Source organism: Hippichthys cyanospilos, chromosome 21 (assembly GCF_059441005.1).
Source record: "Hippichthys cyanospilos isolate Australia breed blue-spotted pipefish chromosome 21, RoL_Hcya_1.0, whole genome shotgun sequence".
NCBI lineage: Eukaryota > Metazoa > Chordata > Actinopteri > Syngnathiformes > Syngnathidae > Hippichthys > Hippichthys cyanospilos.
In genome coordinates this window covers 4,140,086-4,162,960 of record NC_142389.1, presented here as the reverse complement: position 1 = coordinate 4,162,960, position 22,875 = coordinate 4,140,086, and the positions used below count along the sequence as shown (strand labels likewise).

At 38.0% G+C, this 22,875-nt stretch overlaps 1 long non-coding RNA gene across 1 annotated transcript; it reads right to left on the bottom strand.

Moving 5' to 3' along the window:
- Positions 1-4,440: 4,440 nt before the first annotated feature.
- Positions 4,441-19,656, bottom strand: LOC148406221 (uncharacterized). Its single transcript, XR_015863944.1, has 3 exons — positions 19,613-19,656; positions 6,970-7,193; positions 4,441-4,708 (listed from the first exon to the last, which is right to left on the bottom strand). It is a non-coding gene; the product is annotated as an uncharacterized LOC148406221 (long non-coding RNA).
- Between the last annotated feature and the right edge of the window lie 3,219 nt (positions 19,657-22,875).

The window sequence follows — 22,875 nt, the reverse complement described above, 5'->3', positions numbered from 1 at the left end:
TATATATATAATTATGTATGTGAAAGTTTTTCATATATGTACAATTTTAACAAGAATTCTCTTAGGAAAAGCAAAACATATTTCATGCTTTTAACGCCAGGGCAGGAACAGTATTACTTACCTTTCAAATTGAGAGCAAATTAATTGGAACATGAAACAACCAATTATTACATTTTTATAATGACTCATGCAAAATGTTGTATGCCCTCATTTTTGTTACATTTATTGTAATATTATTATTATACATTATTGTGTTTATTTTAATCTTTTTTTTTCATCTAAAATTGCTTTGCACTGGTTACTGAAAAAGTATTTCATGGGGGGTACGTCATTAAAAAAGGAAAAAGAGCAGTTGAATTACAAAAAAAAAAACTAAACAAACCTAGTATTCTGTATTTATACCACCCAACAATAATTGCTCGAGGGATAGTCGGGACAAATGCAACAACAGGCATCTTCACAGATATCAAATCTGTCAGGTTTAAATTTAGCACTGCCTTTCCCTTTGCCTTCACAGTTTGTTCCTTTACCATTCTACCAGCTTGATTTAGAATATTCCTTTTTCCAGCTCATTATACCCACTTTAGGATCCCGCAAGGTCATTAATCCCAATCACTGTGTTCATTATCACACACGCCAAGCCATTATCCCACACTTGGTGTATCTTTTTAACCGGATACACGTTTCACCGTGTCTCTCTTTCTCAACTTCGACATTCCGTTTATGTCACACTGTGCTTGCATAAAATATTTGGGGAAGGAACAGCCTTAAAAATAGTTTCCCATCAACTGACACCAAGAAGGCCCATGCCTGCGGTCTGGAGTCACCTCTCAGCTAGTTAAAGAAATTCCATCACTCAACAAAATCTTATCCTAGTCTCAGTTTTCGAACAAATACTGTATTTTACGCACTATAAGGCGCATCAGATTATAATGCGTACCCTCAATTGATGACATATTTTCAAACCTTTTTCCATATATGAGGCGCACCCTCAATTAATGACATATTTGAAAACTTTTTCAATCACAATATAGAAATACTCAAAGTAATAACTATAATAACTCAAATAATAACTCCCAATAGCATAATAACTCACGAACTAACTAACTGTACGAATCCCAATCTAAATCTTGATCCACATAAGGCGCACCTGATTATAAGGCGCACCAATAGCTTTTGAAAAAAATTAAGGCTTTTAGGTGCACTCTATAGTGCGGAAAATACAGTTATAACAATAATGAATAGCCCAATTCTGGTCAATTACCGTATTTTCCGCACTATAGGGCGCACCAGATTACAAGACGCACCCTCAATTGATGACATATTTAAAAAAAAATTCCATATGTAAGGCGCACCAGATTATAAGGTGCACCCTCAATTAATGACATATTTGAAAACTTTTTCAATCACAATACAGTAATACTCAAAGTAATAACTATAATAACTCAAATAATAACTCTCAATAGCATAATAACTCAATATGAGCAACCTAGTTCAAGTGTAAACACACAAAAGAAACAAGTAAAGCTTATTTTATCAGTTCATTCCCCATCTACCAATCCCAATCTCAATATTGATCCATATGTAAGGCGCACCTGATTATAAGGCACACCATCAGCGTTTAGGTGCGCCTTATAGTGCGGAAAATACGGTAATCCCAGAAGGGCAAAGAAACCAAGTTGGAAACATGAGCTTGTATTTTTTTTGAAGATAAACAACAACCACATTCTCTTCCTGGAAATATTGAGAAGGGGTATTACATTAACCCATAATGCTGTCGTGCCATAAGCGGTATTTTCCGAGCAGTTTCTTGGGAATTGAATTTCAGTCGTGGATTTATAATGGCATGCAGAGGAAGAAGGGCGACAGGACTGTTTGTCACATTCACAAAGACCGCATTAAGGTTTTGACCCACTTCAGGCCGAGCCACAACAACGCTCTTAATACTCCCATTAATGCCGCTGTCAACTTCATTCTCACTGGCATTGTCATCGTATTCAATTTAGCTCTTTTTCGTTAGTGTTTACTTTATTTCAAAAATGATCAGAAAAAGAAACCTTGATGAGGAAAATAGACCATTCATTTTTCCTGCTTAAGTCACACGGGCCTTTTTCTTCATCGTAAAGCGCCGGTGCTCGCTGTCAAATCCTCGCGGATAAAATCAACATGGCTGATGGATAAACTTGGAGAAAATTGGTTGTCAGGATACAGGAAGCTCTTTATCAAGCGCCCTTGTTTGTCCTCCTAAGTCAAAGGAAGAAAGACGTTAAATCGACTTTCGGCAAATATTGTCAATTACAAAAAATGGTCAATTTTTGTTTTGTTTCTTTACCCAAAAATAATGACAATGGTATGGTGTTTTTTTTCTAAAAAATAAAGGAATTAAAAAAAAAAAACACTGTCTTTTTGTAAAAAAACAAAACAAAAAAAACACTTTGTTGACCTCTCAACCGATGCTCAAAACCCTGGCACAAAAATGTCAGGAAAAGCAAAAAAAATTGATCCGTTAATAATACATGTAAAAATGAACATTTTAATGGCGTTTCTATGTGACTAAAATTGTTAATTTTTGGTCATACGCAAGCTCAACACCATAGACCCAGCTGCAACAGATTTTAGATGAAAGCATGGTGCCATTTTGACCATTCTACTGATTTTATTCATCTGCAGGACATTTAATCTCCCAAGTGTTTTTTTTATCCATGATTTTACAAAGATATTCAAGAAATTTGAGCAAAATGGTCATTTTTCTGTGAAAGGCCACTTATAAAAAGACAGCCATGTTCTGTTTTTTTTTTTTAAATGTGCTCCCCTTTAAAAAAATGACACATCGTTTGGCATTTGAAATGGGCTAGCAATGTCTCTGAAGAAACACCTGATATTTCCACTTGAGAAGATTGAGTTTCAAGGGCTTACTTATCACGCTGCATTTTCCATTAACACACATAATACTTTGCCAAGGTTAAAAGTCCACTTAGGGAAACAAGTTCAAAAACGGTTTGGGATCCCGTGTTTGAACAAACCTGAGACTGTGACATTTACCTTTTTGACTTTTTGCAGACCGCGAGCGGACGTCAAGAGCAGATCTTAAGGTTCAATTTCCACCCAATTGTGCTGACTACGAGATGCAAAAATGGAATTATACTTCGGCAGATGCGTCATTATTCGTAAATGACAATGGACTGTGCTCCGGTGTTTGCCTATTTGCAGCAAGCGTTGCGGGCGAGCAAAACAAAAGGCAAGTGACGGATCCAGCATGCTCAGCACCACATCGCTCACCGTGCCGCTTCCGAGCCAGGGCATCCGTCCTCTCCATCCGCTGACTATTTGTTTTTCTTCGGGACTTTGTTCTCAGACACAAATGGGACATCTGATGGACGAGTATGCTCATCCCAAAAGATTTTTTTTTTTGTATTAGTTTTTAGGTTTTGTTTTTACTGTGAAAAAGCCTTATTATAGAATGTCGTTTTTGTGAAGGAAACCTTACCAGCTTACTGTCATATTGACAGTCGTTTTTTATGAAAAACCTTACTTTTAACAATCATTCATTTGCGAGAATAAAAAAAGCCTTACTATAGACTGTCGTTTTTTATGAACAAAAAGCCTTACTGTTGTTTTTTTGCAAAAAAAAGCATGACTATAGCCTGTCGTTTTTAATGAAAAAAAGCCTTACTATAGACTGTCGTTTTTTCTGAAAAAAAGCCTTACTATAGGCTGTTGTTTTTTATGAAAAAAGACTGTCGATTTTTTGCAAAAAAACACTTACTATACTGTCGTTTTTTTTTGCAAAAAAAGCTTCACTATAGACTGTCGTTTTTTGCGAAAAAAGCCTTGCTATAGACTGTCGTTTTTAATGAAAAAAAGCCTTACTATAGACTGTCGTTTTTTCTGAAAAAAAGCCTTACTATAGGCTGTTGTTTTTTATGAAAAAAGACTGTCGATTTTTTGCAAAAAAACACTTACTATAGACTGTCGTTTTTTTTTGCAAAAAAAGCTTCACAATAGACTGTCGTTTTTTGCGAAAAAAGCCTTGCTATAGACTGTCGTTTTTTATGAAAAAAAGCCTTACTATAGGCTGTTGTTTTTTATGAAAAAAAGCCTTACTATAGGCTGTTGTTTTTTATGAAAAAAGACTGTCGTTTTTTTGCAAAAAAGCTTCACTATAGACTGTCGTTTTTTGCGAAAAAAGCCTTGCTATAGACTGTCGGTTTTTATGAAAAAAAGCCTTACTATAGGCTGTTGTTTTTTTATGAAAAAACTGTCATTTTTTTGCGAAAAAACACTTACTATAGACTGTCGGTTTTTTTGCAAAAAAGCTTCACTATAGACTGTCATTTTTTGTGAAAAAAAGACTTACTATAGACTGTCGTTTTTGCAAAAAAATCTTTACTGTACTTATATATCGTTACTATAATATATAGTCATTTTTCTGCCAAAAGATTCATAAGTAACGACACAGACAACACAAGAAATAACATTTGAATGCACACCTGTTCAATCCATTTTGACACTCGATCCATCGCACAAAAAATCGCGTGATTGTTCGCCTAGTTGACTTCTGAATCCTTCGATTTGGAATACACCAATCAGAAAAAGGAATGCCACCTTCTTCTTGGGTCCTATTCAGGTGAGTCCTCAAAGCCCGCCTCCATTGAGCTCCTCCATCGACATCAAACGGGAAGCAGCCGCACCGCGAGGAGAATCCAAGCTGAAACGCAAGACGGGAGAGGAAATTGCGCCACTTCTTAATTATCGCTCAGTTTATTTACTTAAGCATCCAAGTGTCGAAAGCCTTCAGCGCCCTTAATCAACTTCTGCCCCCAGCAGGGTGCGGCCCCGCCATTTTTCCTCACCCACGTAATTGACTCCTGCTGTTGCCAGGCGATAAAACTTTACGATGATTAAACATATCATCAAGCTCCCCGACTTTTTTTTTTTTTTTTTGAAGCGATTAGTAGCGATGGCACTTGCGAACCGATAACGAATTGAGTCGAGTGATGACTACAGAATGATTAACGATAGAATGTGACACGTATACATATATATTGGTGTTCTAACATTCTGTTTTTTTATTTAAATATTTCCCAAAGTGTCACAGAAGGGGATGTGTGGGATTGTTTTGGTTGAAATGTTTGTTTTATGAATTTTATTTCTGAGCTGAGGAATGTACCCAAAAAAAATGCGAAAAAGGGGATTAACGCTGAGCGCCAATGGTGTGAAATGACGTCAGTTAAGAAGGTGGTCCTATATTTTTGCACCTTACAATAATGGTTGTTTATTTTGTGCATAAAATAACATTATGGTCTTTTTTTTTTTGGCGAAATAAAACTCGCCTTAAGGTGGATTTATAAGGGAAAATGGTGTAATGTTTTTTTTGTATTTTTTCGGGGAGTTTTTGTTTTTTTTTTTCAAACAAAACAAAACAAAAAAAACATTACTGTACATGATTGTTTTTGAAAGTAAAAGCCTTACTAAACATGGTCGTTTTTTTTCCAGAAAAAAAAAAAAAAAACATGACTATAAATGGTCATTTTCTGCGAAAAAAAAAAAAGCTTTATTATCCATGGTTGTTTTTTATTACCCCCCCCTAAAAAAAAAAAAATCTTACCACATGTTCTTTTTTCAAGCTTTGATTTTGACATGACATTTTGGTCATTTTGTTAAAAAAAAAAAGAAGCCCTCTGGTCATATTTTGTTACAAATACCTACATATACATGGTAGTTTTTTTAAGGAAAAAAATTAATATACAAGGTCATTTTTTCAGACAAAATGGTTGTGTTGTTTTATGAAAAAAAAAAATCCTTACTATATATGGTCATTTTTGGGAAAAAAATAAGCCTCACCATATATGCTTTTAAGTTTTTTCTTTTAAAGCCTTCAGTTTGACATAACATTTCGGACTTTTTTTGTGGGGAAAAAAAATGAAGAATATACAGGATTTTTTTCTGACATATCAATTCTACTAAGGCTAATATTATGGATTTATGTTTGTTTCAATATGCCAAATATTTCTGGAACTCGCGTCGTCTTTTTTTAGTCACTTATTTGAGATTCTTTATAGAACACCGTGTCACATTGACGTCAAAGATATATATGCACCGTGGACACCAACAGTGCTTCTGCGGAATTGTGTATATTTTTAGGCTTTGGGGAAAATTGATATGGGAGATGGGGACCCCGCTCAGTGATCCATCCATTGGTGCCAACCTTGGTGGCCACGGTGACAAATTTAGACAAAGTGTTCCGATAGGCCAATTGAGATCAGGTCACTGGGCCATGAAAAACTTGTCAATGTCTCCGCGAGTAAGACACCACTTAAAAATTTCACCCCGCTTTGGACGGGCGAGGTACACTCATCGTTTACGTTTGTTGGGAACATTTTTGCTGGTTTTGAAAATACGATCAAAGTAACTTTTGCCTCAATGACACAAAGTGTATTCACATGGACCGTATGAATTTGCCATTACGTTTCAATAATAAGCGTAGGATATGTGCTAAACGAGTTCCCCCCCATAATTCCATGGGGTTTTGACTTGCACATGCACCAAAAAAAAAGATATGATTAAAAAATACAAATAACTTCTCCAAACGTTTTGGTGTAATGCAGGAAAATTGCTAAAAAAAAAAGCATTGATTTTAACTAGTTATTTTTACATGCTACAATGTTAGCATTTAGCCTACAAGTGCATTTAACTGCAATAGCAAGTGCGATTAAATGTTTATGTGAGAATATATAAAAAATTATTGTAAGAATACGCCAGATATAAAAATATGCATCTATATGTTAAAACTCGGCTTATGTGGCTGACAGGTGCAATTTTCCTGGGAAAAAAAAAAAAATCTAAGTCAGCGTACATAAGAAACGTCCATAATTTTCTTTTTTTTTTTAATGCTTCTTATACGTAGGAATTACATTACTTCCACAGGCTTTTTGCAATTTTGTGACAGGCAGAATCTGGCAGCCTTACCGGACGGGCTCATTTTGCGTAGCGGTGGAAAAGATGGAATCTCTGCCGAAAGCTTGTCAGCTCGTGAGACAAGGCCCGTCTCGCAAACGGCGCGTCGGGGGGTGGGGGGGGGGGGGGGTGCGGGCAGATGTACTCGGCGGGCAAGCCTTTCAAACTGGCGTGAGTTACAGATGCGGTGCTGAAGTGGAGAGCATTGGGAGGTCAAGATTCGGGAGTTGATGCATCTGGAGGGAAAAAGAAGAGTGTGAGACAAGCCATGTCAAAGCAAACACATTTTGTGTGCGCGCGTTTGCAGCACACATCAATCACAGGAAGCGCAATTCCATCGGCGATGTTTTACACCACGGGTGTCAAAGTCAAGGCCCGGGGGCCAGATCCGGCCCACCACCTCACTTTTTGTGGCCCTTGAAATGCTGATTTGACTTCAGTTTTCTGACTAAAATACCAAACTTGCAAGTTGTCTTTAACGTTTAAAAATTTGGGGGAAGAAAAACAAACATTTTCTTATCCTCCAAAACTCTTTTGAACAGTTTTTGCCGGCTTCTGATATCAAATCTTGGTAAATTTCTGATCAACACACTTAAAATGGATTTGAATTCACAGTCATTCCGGCCCTCTTACAGAAACTATCACTACAATGCGGCCCAAAATAAAAATTTGTTCGACACCACTGTTTTAGACGACCTGTGGATTCTAGGGGGCGCCAAGTATCGCCTTAAAATTCACTTTCTAAATAAACAGAGCTCCGAATGGGATCTCGCTTGGGCTAAGGTAGGACATGTCAGGATTGAAGAAATGTACCGAATAATCTATCGCTGTTGCGGTCGTGCAACCGAACGACGTGAAAGCACAGCAAGCAACGGTGTATGTGACAAACGGGGCAATTATTTGGAGAACTGGCGACGACAAGAAACAGATCGCAGTGGCGAGAAGCGTTTCCCCTCACAGCAAGATGAGCATAAGGCATCATTTATCGCAAAAACGGCAAGTCGTTTTGCGCCGAGCTTTCCATTCCCTTCCATCGCTTCTCATTTGAAGATTTGGCCTTATTTATTTTTTATTCCGCGCTCCCTTCCGCCATCCTTCCGTAGGAACGCTCAAATGCATAACCCGCAGCCTAATTGGGCGTCATGGCGAGCTAACAGACGCCTCATTTGTTTACTAATGCGCGGCATTGATGAAATCGTGCTTATCCTCAGATCACAGTGAGATTTTGTAAACGGTGAAAAAGGTGAAGCGGTTGATGGAAAGGTGCGGAAAAGAACAATCGGGACCAAAAAAAATGGATTCCAAAGGCTTTCATGGAATATTCTCCAAAAGTCTTTAATTGCGTGTTGACTGCGACCTCAACATCCCTTGCGATTTGCAAAGTATCAACGCTTGATGTCATCCGCGGGGATAACGAGGCGCTTTCTTACCGGCGCGGCACCTTTGATATGTTAAAGCTCTCTGACGAAGCAACTGGCAGCAGCAATTGAATTACATTAACTTTGCCTTGTGGTGAGTGAAGGAAGGAGGGGAGAGTCATCAGCGGAGGCAGAACGAGTGGGAGGAAAAAGAAGGCGGAGGAAGATGGAGTAAGACAGGTATCAGAAGAGGAAAAACTGATGAAACCCAGACGACGGGGCGCTCGGCGTATACGTATACTAAATCAGACCTATAAGACTGTCAGCGCCGGCGGCGGAACGCATTTGAAGGTACGGCTTGAAGAATTGAAATGGGTGCATTGCCATCCTTCTCAGTAACTTAACTTTGGAATATATGACTCATTTTGTTATTTATTTGAGGGTATTTCGAAGATGCTGCGCAGTGGTTTTCCAAATCAGCAGGAAAAACTGAAGCTTGTTTTATCAAACATTCGGGAAAACATTTACTGTATTTTCCGCACTAAAAGCCTTATTTAAAAAAAAGCTGATTGTGCGCCTTATAATCCGGTGCGCCTTATATATTGATCAATATTGAGATTGGGATTCGTAGATGGGGATTAAGTAATTTACCTGTTTCTTTTGTGTGTTTACAGTTGAACAATCAGTTGCTCATATCGACATTGAGTTATTATGCTATTGAGAGTTTAGAGTTATTATTTGAATGATTATTGTTATTACTTTGAGTATTAATATATCGTGATTGCACTGGAGGAAAAATGTTGCACTACATGTTATACCTTGCTGTTAAAAGATAAACTGTCACACATTTCGCCAATAATGCCACAATATTGATGTGTGCACAAAAATAAAATTACCATATTTTCCACACTATAAGGCGCACCGGATTATAAGGCGCACCCTCAATTAATGGCATATTTTAAAACGTTTTCCATATATAAGGCGCACCCTTGATTAATGACATATTTTAAAACTTTTTCTGTCACAATATAGTAATACTCAAAGTAATAACAATAATAACTCAAATAATAACTCTAAACTCTCAATAGCATAATAACTCAATGTAAATATGACCAACTTACTTTATCAGTCCCTTCCCCATCTACCAATCCCAATCTCAATATTGATCCATATATAAGGCGCACCATCAGCTTTAAAAAAAAAAAAATTAAGGCTTTTAGGTGTGCCTTATATTGCGGAAAATACGGTATGGTTGAGTAATTTTTATCTCTGGCATTTTTGCCCATAATAGCACATGGTAAGTGTATGAAAGTTATGAATTAACAATGTTTACTTAGCTTTTAAAAGTATTGCTATAATATAGGTCAAATGCTAAGCACTTTTTGCACTGAGCTTAAAAACTTGAACGGACATATTAGCAAGTACGTTTGAACACGTTCTGCAGTCAAAAACGGCACTTCCAATCTTCCCGTAGAGATAATCTCGCTCCAAATCGTTTTAATGAAAACAATAAAACATACATCTGCATTTTAACTCAAGATAAAGGAAGCTTGACAGTTTCGCACTCTTCTTTCTTTAATAATAAACAACAACGAGTCCAGTTAAAAAATAAACCAAGTCCTGCAGCCGTAGGGAGAACAAATAAAAATGAAATCAAATAACCCCCCCTTTCCTTTGCAACATTCTGCCTTTGTTCTTCCAAAGGTTTGAGAACATCTACAACATCAGCTCTTGGGGCTTGTACGTTCTTTGAAGATAACTCACTATTTCCATTGATGGCTAGTAGTTCACCCAACGGATATAATCAAATCAAACATAAAAAAGAAAAGGGAGCATCCTGACACCAAAGTAGTCTTCAAGTGACTCTTTCCAAACCCTTTAACCTTTTCTTCGCTAATACTTGAGCCGGGAAAATAAGTAGGAGATGTAATAAATGATAGCAGAGGCAGTCAGCCATCTGTTGGCTGATGCATTATTGATCCCTGGCTGTCGCCACGGCGACAAGTCCCGCTTTCTGTGGGTGGAGTATACTGACCGTTCACAGTGACACATTGGGCGGACCAAAACAAGCCGGCTTCTCCATCACCAAACAAAAAAGGCGAATATCGTGTCGTCTACTTCGATTTCGCGCTTTTGTAGCAAACCGCGTCCAACGCCGGAGTGTCGCCGTCCGGAGATCTGCGCGAGAAGTGAAAAAAATGAAGCTCCCGGGAGCCGTCTTTCATGACAAGCGATGTTACCGAGTGACACCAGGAGCACCGGGGGCAAATTAGACAGCAGATTAATTACATGGGCTATGTGGCCGTAGCGCTACACACAATAAATGTGCTCATTTCCAGGCTGTCTGCGGCAAACAGATGACTTCATAAAAAAGACACCAGAGGACAGTGTGTGAGTCAAAGAGAGAAAGCAGTAGGGGGAAAGTGGAACATGTATAGAGAAGGTGTATCTTCATCCTTTTTCTGTAGTGCTAGTCTTATTAGGGTCACGGGTGAGCTCTAGCTAATTTCACACCACTTCAACCGAGAGACTACATGCTCGCCAGACAAAGTCACTATTCCGGAATAAAACACATATACTGTACTATCATAAAAGCCAGTAAGACGGTGATATAGATTTTTATATCATTTGAGGCCGCATTTGTGAGTTCACATATCAACAATGTTATTCAGAAATACACACTCTCATGGTGTTTTTTATCATTACTTTTTTTTGTAATCTGAATAGGTGATTAGTTTTGAAGAATTATTGGTGGAATTATTTGATCATTTAAAAAAAGTTCAAAGAGAATAGTTTTATAGATATATTTGGACAAAAACAGCTTTGCATATCTTTCTTTTTATGTTGTTGGTGTTTTCATGTGGATACGGTCTCGCGAATTTCAGTTCAGTTTTCCGGAGACCAATTTCAACGTGTTTCCAAACTTTTGACTGGTAGTATCAATTATAAAATCCATAGTCATAACCTTAACCCTCCGAAACCACAAAAAAAAGACAAAAAAGTCTGCATTTATTTCACTTTCACCCACACTTATCCTATTCATTTGTGTCCACAGGCATGTCCATTTTGTCTGATAATTGTATTCCATTCAAATCAACAAGAGACATCAATGGCAAGGTCAGAATGTCCTCTATAGAGCACACTAGCTAAATACGTGATAATGTGCACTATCTTCCTATGTATTAGTGGTTCATTATTACTGTTCTTATTGTTCTATTACTGTTTTTTTTGTCTGTTTTTGTTTATCGCCTACCTTATTATTAGCTCGATTATGTAGTCTGCTCGGTGACCTGAACGGAATAAGAATTTAATTGCGTGGTATTACCATGCATATGGCAATAAAACTCTTGAATTTAGTCGAGTTTCTCCGATGAGTCCACCAACAAAGACGAAAAAAAGCGAATAAAAATGAATAAAGCTGGTTCTAAGGAGGTTATATGTAAGATTATGACGGCAAAGAACTTTTTTGACAATACAGTTCTATATTATCCCGATACGCATGTGAAGTCTAAGCAGCATTTTCCATTGACTCAAATACAGATGTACCTCGACAGGCACTTACAGGACGTCCTTATTATGAATCCGCCTCAGGCTTCACGAAAAGATTCTCCCACAGTCACTCACTGGCCTTCTTTTCACAGGAGATAATAGCAGGGGTGGACCATGTCATTGCAGTCATTTAATTAAAAACGTTGTGGAATTGAGTCTCCGCGGAATAATTCGCACACGCGCACCTCGAGCTCACACCATCCCTCTGTAATGGAACTCTGTAAATAGGCCTATTTTGAGTTGAACAAGCATCAAGATTAATAACACAATATAAGCTCCACGAGTCAAAGCACCGACGTAATGGATTGGAGTTTCATCTTTTCATTTTTCTCGTTTCCTCTTCCTGTCTCGCCCTGCTATGTAATCTGACAGCGGAGGGTTGGAGTGCACCAACGAAGGATTAGATGGAGAAAAGGGTTTCACTGCTGTGAAGGCTAATAAACTGTGTTTCTGTTGGAGAGATAACTTTGTCCTTGGCTCACTCATAACCTCATCACAATCGTTCAATAAAACACAGACTGTCATAACTCACCGAGGGGACGGCTGGGGTGCAGTTAGGAAATAGGGGAAGGATTACGAATGGCTCGGACCGGTGCTGGGAAAATTCATTAAAAAAAAAAAAAAAGGTTAACTTTCCTCAAAAGGTAATTGGATTATTGAATTACTCTTTGAATGTGATTAGATTCCAGAAAACAATAATTCCAAACAAAAAATCCTAAATAGTAATGATTTTTCAGCGATTTTCACACTGAGTATGTCACGTGACCAACAGGTGGGTCAGGATTGGTCATTCCTCGAGCCTTGAGTATAGATGACATTTTCAGTCGGCCGCAAGGGGAAAAGTGTGTTTTTAAAGAGATAACTGGTGTGTGAAAAATACTTTAGTTTACTGTAACTAAAATATAAATTGTAACTGCTAATAATAAATACTGTTGCTGAAAAACAGCCCCATAGCATGATGCTGCCACCACCATTCTTCATTGCAGGGATGGCATTGGCCTGGTGATGGGCAGTGCCCGTTTTCTTCCAAACGTGATGCCAAGCATTCACGCCATCAAGTTCGATCTTTTTCTCATCAGACGAGAGAATTTTGTTTCTCATGGTCTGCGAGGCGCCCTTTGGCAAATTCCAGATGGACTGCCGTGTGTCTTTTCATTCAGGCCTGATTGGTGAATTGCTGGTTGTCCTTCTAGGCTTTCCTAATCCATTTACAAATAATGGAAACCACGACTACAAATAAGTAAAAGTGAATTTAGCATCACTCACTACCAATGTGGACCAAGATTACTCTGGCACTCGGATGCACATGTAATATGTACGCTATGTTCTTGCCTTTTGGCGTCAATGGTGCTCAAGTAGTGCTTGTGCTTTTTTCACAATGATGGAGCACAATGACGACTAGAGAAAAAAAACGAACATCATGAACTTTTCAAGTGCGTCAGTCACCAGGAGATCCACTTAAAGTGGGGTGTGAAGTAGCCCCCCCCCCCCCTTTCTGTATCTCAGCTCTTCTTACCACTACTACAATAAATACATAAATAAATAAATAAATAAAACAGGATTTGAGCTTACGAAAAACAGAGCAAAAGCAAGTGTTGTGTTCATATTTTTGTTCACTATCCTAGCCTATCGGTCTATATCTTTTCACAAAATGGGGCTAGCTAGCTTTGCAAATATGTTCGAACATACTTGAGAGCAAGATGCTAAAAACATACAGTAACATTAGTTCTCATAGGGAGAAAATGCTATTTTTAAAATTCATCCAGTCGGAATTTTCCAACATATTTGCAAGTATTTTCAAATGTATTGGAACATATTTTATAAGTACATTTTTAAGAAGTTTAAAAATTTCGATATCTATTTAGCTTTCATTTTCTAGAGGGAACCGTCCCTTCTTTTTGCTCGCTTGTATTTCCTCTATTACTGTGTTTAGGTGGGATACAATTAATAATATCTTCTCAGGAAGATATGAAAATATGAAGTTAGCTTGCGTTCAACTTCAGTCCTCTAGCTCCCCACTGGAATGTGCCTTCCCTTTTGAAAACAGCTGGCTTATTTATTTATATTTTTGATACTGATTAAGATCCCTGGAGGGGAAATTCAATTTTTTTGGTGCGCACCGCAGAGAGACACAGACCTCACAAATGCATCTAACTTCTGAAGTGAGATGTCACTGTGATGGAAGGCGCGGGGTGACTACGCCTTTGAGCTGAGTTTTCGAGACGGTTCAGTGCTTTGACGAAAAAAGTGCTGAGAAATCCAGCAGAATTGTTTCGGGTTTAAAAAACAAATCACAAATTCTGTGGGAGTACCCCAACCTCTGAATTACCATAATTCCCCAAATACTATAAGATGCACCTTTTTTTCCCAAAATGAAGGCCAAAAGTGTCATACTATAAACGATATTTAAAAAAATATATATATTTTTTTTTTTTTTTAACGCCAGTGCATGTTTATATTGGGCGTATTCTTAGAATAATTACTGCAACGGTACAAGCTAGCAGTTAACAACAGCTTATGTTAGCTGTGGTAGTTACACCATTATTTTCAATAAAAGAAGCGAGCAGACTGAACCACAGTCCGAGTTCATCCTTGTTAAAACACTGAAATATCATGAGAGCTTATTCAATAAAAATAATAATAACAATGTAACGTTACAGGCAACAAATATCTAACTCATGGATATGAACGCAAGAAAATATGAAGCTTTTATGAAGATGATTTGCCATAGTTTTTACATAGTTTCCAAAGTGTTGGTGCATCTTATACACCGTAACATAGAAAATATCATAACTTGACCCCAAAATTAGGACTGCATCTTATACACAAATGCATCTTATTTTTGGGGAATTACAGTAGTAATATTTATTACATTTACATACAGTTTTCCCCATAGTAGCAGTGTCAAGTCATTTTGGAGCGTGAAACCGTTTCCAACTGCGGATGTTGCAAACTAACTCTGAGAAGGATGAACTTGTAGTTGTAGATGAGAAATGTGCAAACAGATTTACATTGTGAATTAACCGGATTAAGTCTTTAAGAGGCTTTTACAGGTGAACCTGCCTGGCGAGGGACTGAGGCTGCTGCTGAACTACTTTCTTGCGCTTTGAAGTCGCAAACAGCCTCCTCCTTGACTGGCGTAGCAAGAGAGACTCTACAACACAGCCACAATGGCGGAGTGAAATGATTTGCATGCGGCAAAAGTGCTGCTGGGTGACATTTGAACTCCTCAAGGAGAATCGTCTGTACAGTTTGTGCGCCAAGCATTTATGACTGTATTTACATGTACTGTAGTTTGCCAAAGACTGTTAAAAAGAAAAAAGATGGGTACACACGCTATGTTTTTAGCATTTAGCAAAAAAGTAAAATATTAGTAAGTATGTTTGAATGTATTTGAAATGATGTTGTCATGTATTTGAAAACACATTCAAACATGCTTGAAAATACACTCAAACACATATATACATAAATACATTTAAACGTACTTCAAAGTGCGTTTTATTGAGTTTTCCAGTCAAAAATGTTTCATCGACATGTTTCCGTAAATTTGGGCAATTTTGTGGTATCCGAGAATAACGTACTAATGGTTATCCAGCACAGGAAGAAGTGGTTGCGTAATCTTGCCTGTTTGAATTTCATTGTATAAAAAAGCCCATCTTTTACAGCGTAATAAATGATCAATAAAACTTATAATTCAAGGTTTTGCTCAACGGCTGTCATTTGTAGGTCCCAAAGAAACATTGTCACACCGGCGTTTTCATAAAAAAAGACTCTCATATTTTCCACTAAGAATTTCCCTAACATTGAGTCTAAATGTAAAAATAAATATGTGAATACAATAATTGTAAGGCTGCTCCGAATCAGAAGATTAAATCTGCAAAGCCGCCTGTAAGCAACTTTAAAGAACCGCAGCGGACCTTTCATAATTTGAATTAAATTTAGACATACGCATCAGTTTGATGGAATGACCGACAGTAAATGTAACCAACTTGCTAATTTCAATATTCTCGCTGTGGTACATCATCAAAATGTATGTTGATGGTATTCCCTGATTGCACACTCAGTCTGGAAGAGACCATTACGCTTTAAAATGAATTGGTGACCCTCCATGGTGACCTACGTGTAAAATCTTCGTCATCTGCGAATCTAGATTTCCGTCACCTAATCATCAGTCCACTCCGTGAGTCTGACTTGACAATGACAAATACCGCAATTAGTGCAAATATGGACTTTCATTTCCCCATAGATGAAAGCTTGAAAAACGTTTGCCCGTTAAAATGGGGCTATTGATGAATCATTGTAATAACAACAGAATTAGAGCTTGATTGATTTTTTTTTTTTTTTTTTTTAATCGCTCCAGTCACATCGGTCCAACCTGGTCAATCATAATAACTTGTAATGCTTTGGTTGAGCGAACATTATTTAAATGTATTGCAGAAGGATGCAAATGCAAACTCATTCTCCTTTGTGTGAGATCAACGATGGCTTTATGTCAAATCACAGACAGGAAAAAAAAAAAAAAAGATTATCGCAAGAATTCCCAATCTAATACCAGATGGGCACTTAAAATAAACATTCTGTTCATTTCATCGGTGCATTTTAGTCATCTATGCAAAACAGGCTAATTATATCCTGCTGCACTTTCATTGTTGGCAAAATAAAATTGGTCATCTGCTCTCTGTTGCATTTCAACTTTTATACGCAAAAATTAATCCCGAATCAGCATCTGTTTGGATGGATTTTCCTTGTTTAAAAAAAAAAACCCTTCTAAACTGACTATTTATCCTGTACACACACACACATATATATATATATATATATATATATATATATATATATATATATATATATATATATATATATATATATATATATATATATATACACATATATATATATATATATATATATATATATATATATATATATACATATATATATATATATATATATATATATACTGTATATATATATATATATATATATATATATATATGTAAAAATGTAGCTTTAAGGACACAAAGATGGCGTCAAGTGCACATTCATCGGTGTGTAACTAGATGACGGATAAATAACATGCAGTATTTGAGGGTTTTCATATAGGCTGCTTTTTTTGTCCAAATTTTAAAATAAAAACACAAGGTGCTGATTCAAAATGGAACAGGAATCTTTCATAACCCTTGTGCAGCGGTTTGTCCAATCCTTTGATCTTGACATCAAAGGTACATCCCATCAAAGGGAAACCTAGGGAGCTGAAATTTTACCCAGCTGGTGACATGATGTCAACATCACACTACCAGGGATGCTTCACCCCTTGTCTAGAACAATGCGAGAACGACGTGGAAGAAAATGACCAAAAACGGTCAAAATACCGCAAAAGGGTAAAAGGAGAGAACAGTTGACTGACTTCAAAGTAGAACGAAAGCCCATCTGCCTAGGTTGCGACGCTTGCCCTTAGTCTCGTGCTTCCTGCAGAGAGATAACCAGCCGTAGCTCTAAACACTCCCAGACAGACTCTTATCCCTCTGGCTTAATGTCCTTGCAGGCTGAGAGCAATGCCAAAGATGGATGGCCCAGACTTCTTCCTTCACACCGGGGTCTCAGCTTGTGAGATTGCATGATACCATCTACGATCTCTTCCGTCTGTGACATTCAAATGGCCTAGCCAAACCCCCCTCCCGAACGCCACCTGCGAAACCTCTCCGATCGATTTATCTCGCCGGTGTGGCGTCTGTTAAATCCTCGGGCCTCAGAAAAACACCGCCAACGCGTCAGGAGGGACATGGATGCTCCGGACATCCCACATCCCAATTACTGAAACGGATCACTCCATCTAGTGCCAAATGATGTGCATTCACTGTTTGCCAACTTTCTCTCCAGCTCGCATCTGTCGGCGCGCATCCTTGACATGCGGCGATCAAATGGGCGCTTTTAGAGTTCAACACTTGACCCAGACTTCAGTCGGCCCCCATTCCAACACATCCTCTCCTGCATCCTTTAATCAGTCTGGCCCTCCATCACATCAACTCCTTTCCTGCATCAACAAATCTAATCACATCTCTTCCGCTCTGAGCCGTCTTACATGTGCAGCCCCGCCCCCAAACAATGTTCCAGAAGTGATGACAAATGAGTGGCTGACAGGACAATGTCAGGGGGATAGGTACAAAAAAAAACGCTAAAATTAAAAAATCCATTGATATATCTTTTTTTCCATATGAGTTCCGGCTAACATGGTAAATTTGAGTTTTGCTTCCAGACAGAGGTGCGAAAGCTGCATTTTAGCTGCCAATAAAAGACAATTCAGTGTGGTGGGCCCACAAGGCTTGGTAAAACCAAAATGGAAAAATAGGTAAGAGTTTACAATGCGAAGCTAAATCTTTGAGCGCCCTCAACTTCAACTACTCTTATTTATTTACTTACTTATTTTTGGGAAAGCGTTTGGAGAGCTCTCGTTTGATCTCGAGCTGGGAAAAAGTTGACCAAGTAGGGTAAGGCTAAGAATATCAGATGTAACCTTTGTTGTGGAATTGGTTTCAATATTTTATATTCTATATTTAATAAGATTGAGTTCTAAGGAAGTTTGATCACTAAAGAGGGGAAAAAAAAACAACTAAATATAGCCAGCAATCTTCAACTTGTTTTGTGTATAAGGTCACCATATATTAAACAGGTCCAAAGCATACTTTTCATTTCTATTCTTGGTACTTTATAATATAAAAGTACTGTCCAGATGATTCATTAAAGCAAAAAAAAAAGTCAGCGTTAAAATATGACATCCCCCCAAAAAAAATATTTAAAAAAAAAAAAAGACCCAGAAAAACTGATCCTGTAGTAAAAACAAAAAAACTGATCCTGTAGTAAAATAAATGTGGGCCACCCAAATCACCCATTTTGGACCAAAAAAAAAAAAAAATCTTTTTTTTTTTTTTGGTCCAAAATGGGTGATTTGGGTGGCCCACATTTATATGACTACAGGATCCGTTTTTTTTTTTGTTTTTATTTTTTTTTATTCTTCAAAGGTTGTCATTAAAAGAGTTAATGAGATGACAGAGTGAGGTGAATGAAACGAGCTGTATTCCAGGTCATTTGTTAGCGGCCTGTGGTATCAGAAGAGACTGGTGCAGTGGTGTAAAATGCAGAGCTCAGTGTAAGCAATAAAAAGAGATATTCACTGTAAATCTTGGCCAGTCAATGAAGCAATAAACATCCCAAACACAATCAGCTGCTACTTTGCCGCTGCCTGCACATCTGTTTTTCTCGCGGAGCAAGACATGCTAAAAGTAGAATTACTGCCGTGTTGTTGGAGGCCTCCGCCAACACATCAAGTTGCAGTTTACATTCATGTCATCCTGAGTCCATAATATATGTACTCAGGACTTTGAAGGAATGTAATTGCATGAATTAAATATCACCCTCCTGTTCAACAAGCCGAGCCTGGAATATACAAGTATCTCACATATATACGTTCAATTGGCCGACCCTAATATATATATATATATATATATATATATATATATATATATATATATATATATATATATATATATATATATATATATATATATATATATTAGGGTCGGTCAATTGAACGTTTTAATTGCTCTATATGTAAACAACGATAGATGATTCAGATAAAGAACACATCCATTGGATCGGTAAAGCGGCAACATTGCTGGAGAAGAAGACTGATGAAGTGAGAACTTGATGAAGGTGAGTGTGTGCCATCTGTACCGCCTGCAATTTCTCACCTCACTGATCCACAACACATTGACCCTACGACTCCTTCTTCTCTCTCCTACACCACGACGTGCTCTCAGGCCGGGCACATCCATCTGTAATACACACACACTTGGAGAACCGTTCCACTGTACTTCGCATGTTCTGGAAGAGTGATAGGAGTCAATTTGTGGTTTGCTCAAATAACATGCTGGAGAAGCCAGCTTTGAAATTATGGCGGCTGGATTGAGAGGAAAGAGGAGTGTCGAGAGATTGGACGGCTGACCTTGATTCTAAGGTGTGGTCTACAATCAGTGATAAACATCCCTTGGTGAAGATAAAAAAAATGAAAAGAGCATTCCAAAGACTATGCAATCTGAAGACTTCCTGTCAAGGAGTACGCTCTAAAAATGGATGTAAAATAGAATATTTAAAAATTAGCATGAAGACTGAACGGTTAGCACATACTACTCGCTGTAAAAACGGGCTTCATGCGTGGAGTTTGCGTGTTCTCCCCATGCCTGCGTGGGATTTCTTCAGGTACTCCGGTTTCCAGATTGGCCCCAGCACGTCTGCGATCCTAGTGAGGAAAAGTTTAGTTGAATTGTGCTTTCCGAAATTGTACACAGTGTTATTGAAAAACGTCCTTTGATCAAGGGCAAAACATGACACATGACACATGACGCGCAACACATGTGGGCTGAAATTTCATCACAAAATAAATGACCTTCATCAGGCCGTAAAATACTGAAAAAATCATAATTAATGACACCCAAGCATCCATTTACTCTTCAAAGCTGACAAAAATATGAACCAAAATATGACCCAGTCATATTAAATCAGTTTTACTAGCATCTTTTTAAAGTCCAACTAAAAGACTTCACAAAGCCGAATATAGAAAATTGAGTTGCTATCTGGAGCGGGTGGCGAAATCCCCAAGGTTATTCCTGAACCTTGTTTTTCTTCAACTACAATAATTGACTCTTAAATGAGGTATGACCATGATTCATGTGAGAAGAGAATACATAATCCTCGCCATCTCAGGAGAGATTTATAGCGCGATGTGGCCCAACTGATGGCCATTTTATCTGATTGAATGCCATGCAAAGTACTCCATCAAGTCAAGCCCGATCAGTCAGCGAATGTCTGAGCTGCGATGACAGCAGCTTTGTCTGTCGAAAAATCTTCACGGGAAGTTATGACATGCCGAGCCGGGTAAACGACGGGCGACTAAATTTCACCTACTTTTGATCGGGCGCTAAACACATGGAGTGAATCGTCTCCAGAATGGAAATCGAGTATTGGTAATGTAAATGTTGTGGTGTACATCTGTTGTGCTAATTTTGTATCGTAAAACCGTACTCATGTCGTTCCGGATTATAAACGGTAGCTACAATTCGAAAGGTCCCAGTTAGCAGTACAATACATGTTAAAATTCGGCTACTGGTCTGTAAATCACTCGATGTTTTGGATAAATAAAAAAAACATATTGAATTTTAAACCGTTAGGACTCGGGCCAAGTAGTGGAGCTCAATTTTCAAAGTAAACTTGGTGAAACAGCGCAAACAAAGTAGAAAAACGAAGAAAAACGAACAACGAAAAAATTGGAAAAAATCCAGGTTGGAAACAGCTTTTTTAAATATATTATTTTACAGGGCTTTGTTTTTCTTCCAGAGATGCGCTACGCTGAGCTCTCCCAAATCTTAGCGGAGATAAGGTTACGCATGGGAGGAGGATGGAGGAGAAAAAAAAAGGTCTGAGGCCATGCCCCAAAAAGAAGGCATGGCTCAAGTCTGGAAAAAAAAAAAAAATCCCTTCACATGCGCTAATACAAAGACAATATGGGGGAAGTGAGGCCATGATGTGGCCCTACCGTAAGCGGTAAAGTACTTGGGATGAATTCAGGAACGGCTGGCCAATTGGATCACAAATTCGTAGCTGCTCAAATTTGTTCAAATTTAACACTTATGTGGTATTTTGTTCAATCCTTTGCTCTTAAAGGCATTTCTCATCAAAGGGAGAGCATTAAGTTTCTGGCCGTATTCTTAGAATAATTACTGCAACGGTACAAGCTAGAAGGTGAAGGTGCAGTTAACAACAGCTTATGTTCGCTGTGGTAGTTACAACATTATTTTCAATAAAAGAAGCAAGCAGACTGAACCACAGTCCGAGTTCATCCTTGTTAAAACACTGAAATATCATTAGAGCTTATTCACTAGAAATAATAAAAACGATGTAACTTTACACGTAACAAATATGTAACTCGTGGATATGAACATAAGAAAATATGAAGCGTTTATGAAGATGATTTATTCTGTTTTGCTATAGTTTTTACATCGTTGCCAAAGTACTCGCACAAAAGAAGACAGTAGTGAGGTGAAATTTCACCCAGATGGTGACAACATGTCAAATTTTCACACTACCAGGAGTATGCCATCCCTTTACAATAATTCTATGAGAATGATGTGGAAAAAAAAAAAAAGACCCAAAAATCATTAAAAAAAAAAAAAATGCACAAGGGTTTTCAACAACCTCTTGTCTGATTCTTCTGCACCTAACACATGAGTGTGTGGGTGTCCTCCTTGTGTCTAACAAGCTATTGCTCCATCCATTATTAATCCTCCATATCTAATTCAGGATCCTGCCTCATTGTCCAGGGACACCGTGTTACTCGTGTTGGCAAAGCAACAAAAATGTAGCTTTAATATTGTAAAAATTTGCTCCATTACTTACTTACTTCGAACATTTACATGTTCCATCTCAAGAGCTTTTAATGGAAATACTTTCGCACCTAGCTGTCAAAGCATTTTGTGTGATGTCCCTTCTCCGCGGCTCATAATAATTCGGTGGCCTTGCCCAGTCTTTTTAACTCCTCACTTTCCTCCCTAGCTGGAATTCAGTTTTTTTTTTTTTCCCCTCCAAGAAATACAACTCCCCAAACCCTGAATAATGCATTTTTTCCCCTCAGAAGTGAATTCAAACTGCGATCATAAGTGGGAATTATCGCACCAAACCGATGCGATCTTGGCTAATGAAAATCATTTGAATAAATCGTCAGGTTACTTTTAAAAAGCTGACACTACCTAGGGGTAAGTCGTGAAAATACACTTTTTGTGTTCGGAGTGATCAGAGGAGTCATAGTGCGAAGCTCCAAGCACTTGCCAAGTATTCCCTTTAGTGGATTATGTGCAAAAGTCAAGGAATGTGATGAGAGTGGACCTGGGGGCTTTAATTGGATTTCTCAAAATGCTGACCAGAGGAGGAGTCTGATCTCAACATGGATTCAAACACCTTT